Source organism: Lathyrus oleraceus, chromosome 2 (assembly GCF_024323335.1).
Source record: "Lathyrus oleraceus cultivar Zhongwan6 chromosome 2, CAAS_Psat_ZW6_1.0, whole genome shotgun sequence".
In the NCBI taxonomy this organism is placed as follows: Eukaryota; Viridiplantae; Streptophyta; class Magnoliopsida; order Fabales; family Fabaceae; genus Lathyrus; species Lathyrus oleraceus.
Genome location: NC_066580.1, coordinates 455,505,065 through 455,509,819, shown reverse-complemented (window position 1 = coordinate 455,509,819; position 4,755 = coordinate 455,505,065). Strand labels below are relative to the sequence as shown.

Sequence of the window (4,755 nt, the reverse complement as noted above, 5' to 3'; positions counted from 1 at the left end):
ATTTTCTACTCCGAACTACGGAGCTCTGATTTTTTATTTCACGATGATGATACATAGGCACAAGGACCCCAATCCTTGGCGAGCACAATAAGAAAAAAAATATTTTCCTTTTTAACAAGTAAATTTTTAGACAATGACACTCGTCGTGTAGACAACCTAGATGGTTTCCATCGAGTACGATGGATGTGAGGGGTGCTAATACATTCCCATTTCATAACCGACTTCTAAATCCTATTTTTTGGTTGCGAGACCATTTTTCTTTTTTTAGGAGATTTTATTGATATTTTTCCTTTCTTCTTTTGGAATAAATAAAATCCGGTGGCGATTTTGTATTGTAGTCATTTTTCGCTTAGTGACAATACTGACAAGCAATGTTGGAAGATTGGTTCTTGTGTAGTGTCGAGATTATGATAAGTTGTTGGGAGGAATGCAATCGCTTCGTAATGCATCGACATTCAAACTATCCTACCAAAATATAAGGACCACATGTTTATTCAAATCTTCATTGCGAAAGAAAAGGATATGTGGTTTGCAAAATTGTTGCCACTGCCACACACTTTATTAAATAACCAATTAGTTTCTCAAGTTTTAAAATAAATGAAGTTCCTAATCTAGATATCAAGTTGTAAGTTGGTGGAGATGTAGCTACAAGAAATCTGGCATTGGTTGCATGGAATGAAGTGGCACAACAATTGAATTCGAAGAATCCTGATTTCCTTCATGTGAAAAACTCAAACGGGCCTATCAAAATCGTGTTGTTGTCCCTAAGATATGGAAGATTGGTGCCTCCAGGTGTTGGTGCTAGATTTACATATTCCTTATCAATTGTTTAGTTGATATCCCTTGAAGTTTTAGGTCTACCACTGCTGACGCCCACGTCCAATAGGGCCAAGTTTAAATGATCAGTACAAAGTTATCAAGCCGGATTAGACAGGGTTCCGAGGATTGAGCCAAGTAAATAGGTTACTATATTATGGTCTTGATTACCCATGATACGAGAATATAGCTCAGGCCTCAAGTTCTATCTATACGACAATATCACTAGTGGCAAAGATGTTACTGTCGTGGTGTCTCGCCTGGAGGGTTGAAAAATATTCGTGTTGAGTTCAAAGTCGCCTTCTTTGGTTATGGAATTTGGGAGTCAACAGTAGGTATGTACTAAAGGGTAAGTCATGTCTCATGATTTCAACTGATAGTAAGCATGATTTTCTAGTCATGGCAGAAGGTTATGTCACATAACGATAGAGGGTTCCATAAGTTATTAGGCGACTTACAGGGATTGGCAATCCCGTTTTTTCAACAACTTTCAGGGATTAACATTGTTGCTTTCTATTCATATGACCTTTTTCAATGTGTTGGTGTGGGGCACGATACTGCTTTATTTTCTGCCATTATACTTCGTGTTGTTAGTCTTGCTTATATCCTTGTCTCTATCGGTATTGTTGATCGATTTGGTCAAAGATTCTTATTCATAACCGGTGATATTGTGGTGTTTGTCTACTTGATGGTGGTGTCCATTATGCTGACAGTGGAGACTGGTGTTCATGGTACAAAGGTCATATCAAAGGGAAACTCAATATTGGTATTGGTGTTATTGTGTTTCTAGGATGTTGGTTTTGGTTGGTCTTGGGGTCCTCTACCATGACTAATTCTGAGTGAGATTTTTCCATTAAATATAAGAAGCACTGGACAAAAAAAGCATAATTGTTCCTGTGCAATTTATAATAGTATTTTTGTTATCTCAAACATTCTTGACTATGTTATGCTACTTTACATTTGCATCCTTTCTGTTCTATGGAGGTTGGGTTATTGTGATGACATTTTTTATTATTTTTTTCTTGCATGAGACTAAGGGAATTCCTTTGAAGTTTATGTTTACTATATGGGGCAAACACTGGTTTTGGTCTCGGTTTGTTAAAAGAGAAGATGGCCAAGAAAATCATCCATGAAGCTTGTATACAATATGATGGAGAGATATTGATGTTTAATATGTGCACAATCTTATATGCACTTTTTTTGACAAACCATTACATATTATGCAAAGAGATAAAAAACAAAAAGGCGTCTATTTGTGTATTAAATATGTCAAACTACATCATGAGCATCAAAATATGAACTAGCGGAACCAATTTAGGAAGCATGGGTCAAGTGAAATCATCGGCAAAACTAGGAGACTGGAAGAGCGTAACATTATGCTTTAAATTTAACTATTTTTATTGTTAGATAAGGTGAGCCAACTTCTCTTCCATTTGTAACTAATGATCAAGTTTATAATTTACTTTAGGCAATGGTTGTCACTCCTTTCTCCTGCGAGGGCGGGAGGCACCTCCTCTTTTTTAACTCTTAAAAGTCAGAGGAAACTGTATCCTATCGAAGAGCTCGAAGAGAACATCAGGTTCAAAAGAAATTAAGACGTCACATAATGATCCAAGGTTAAGCCCGGAGTCGGTGAGTAATCATCTAAAAGCCGGGAACTTTCCACATAATCGACTGCGGCCAAACTAAGTTAATTGAGACCTCTAGTCTAACTGAAGTCCAAGCTACTTGAAGCCTCGAGCATAATCGACTGCGGCCAGGCTAAGTTAACATTAAACCTCATGTCGGGTCATGCAAAATAAAATCCTTTGACCTCCATTTAAAGTCAACCCTCATGGGGTTTTGAACGTCTGTCATGCAAAAAGAAAGCATATGACCTCCATTAATGTCAACTTCCATGGGGCTCTGAATGTCGGTCATGCAAAATAAAAGCCTCTGACCTCCATTTAACGTCAACCCCCATGGGGCTATGAACGTCGGTCATGCAACATAAAAGCCTATGGCCTCCATCTAACGTTAACTCACATGGGGCTCTGAACGTCAGTCATGCAAAATAAAAGCCTCTGACTTCCATTTAACGTCAACCTCCATGGGGATCTGAACGTCGATCATGCAAAATAAAAGCCTCTGACCTCAAATTTAACGTCAACCCCCATGGGTATCTGAAAGTCGGTCATGCAAAATAAAATCTTATGACCTCCATTTAACATCAACCCCGCGGGGATTTGAACGTCGGTCATGCAAAATAAAATCCTCTGACCTCCATTTAACATCAACCTACATGGGGCTCTGAATATCGATCATGTAAAGTTAACGTACCTCTGGTCTTAAGCAGTTTGGTTAACTTATCACTTGCCAAATATCTGACATGGTCTACTCGGAGTTAGCCGACATGTGTCAAGATTAACATGACCCCTCAAATCATTAAGGCATGGCTCGTTGGGGCTTCAAACCTATATGGTACAAACTTCAGCTAAAAGACAAGCTGACTCGCTTGGAGCCGACCATTTTATCTGATTTCCATTCGACCAAATAAGTGGTTATCAAATAAAACGTATTAGGGCTACATAACAAAACCAAAATGACTAACACGGTCATAACTAAAACAATCTCATAAGAGCTTGAATATTATTGTCAAAAGATCAGGAAGAAGTCCAAATATTACAAAATGCATCCGTAGGGGATAACTAAAAGCATTATGAATGGATGACTCATTATGACTTAGGGAGTTACAATACAAATTATATAAAGGACAATTGGGTGTGAGAAAAGGGGGAGAAGATCCATCTAAGACTCAAGGATCCCAAAAATGGAGTTGATCACCTCATTCTCCTCTATACCAATCACATACACACTAACCAAACATTTGTGACCTTCCTTGACTAACTTCAGAGAGATTAACCTTTTAATGTTCTTAGGAAGAAATATATATATATATATATATATATATATATATATATATATAATGAATTGAAATTGTTACAAACAAATAATGAAACAATGAGGTACATAACTTCGTAGGCGCATCTAGCATGGATGTACATTATGTGAGGTCTCTGGCATCTATCCTTGGCCAAAATTCTAGGTTGAGTGTACTTCCTTGGATGGAAGGGTGCCAAGGTGCCCCACTTTTCATTTGCTTAGAGACATATATTGGGATGGTCACCTGCTCTAGTGACGTAGCTGAAGGAGAATTGCGGTCCAAAACGCAGCGGAAATTAAAATTTTCTCCTTTAGAGATCCTTACGAATGGTCATGATCAGTGATAGAATATTTACCTCTTGTGACGGTTGAAACCTTTGGTGCAGATCTCTTGTGACGATCAAAACCTTTGATGCAGATCCACGAAGCGATCACGAACGTTGAACGATGACAACGTCTCTACTCAGTCCACACGAACGGGTTCCTTCAATCTCAGTGCTAGCTGGTACGAATGAAGGCTTTGAGTGAGAGAGAGAGAGAGAGTGAGAGAAAACGAAAATAATGCAACCGCAATTTTTGCTTCTGCACAAGGGTTCTATTTATAGAACCACTTGTGTGGGCTTCAAGCTAAAAAGCCCACTTAAGTGTATTTTGGCCCATATCTTATAATATGCCCAAAATCACTTAAGCCCATGGTACCTTACCATATTTCGTATTCTACTCAAGTACAACGTACCTTACGATGTTCTATAATTCACTTAAGGGCACCGTACCTTACGGTATTCCTTAGTTACTCTATCTCTCATCAATCCGTCCTTTGTGTGTGACCCTGTAGGTTTTCGTGACGTTGGCAATTATATTAAATCACGTATTTAACATAATAAACAGTGAGCGGTATCTAGCAACACATCACTGCTACCCAAGACACGAAAATGTCAAGTGATCTGACACAACCTTCTGTGATAATAATTATGTGTATAATTACCCTTTTGCCCTTATGTCTATATTGAACACAAG

General features: G+C 38.3%; 1 pseudogene; it reads left to right on the top strand.

Moving 5' to 3' along the window:
- Positions 1-430: 430 nt before the first annotated feature.
- LOC127121537 (sugar transport protein 5-like) lies at positions 431-2,149 on the top strand (annotated as a pseudogene).
- The last annotated feature ends 2,606 nt before the right edge of the window (positions 2,150-4,755 follow it).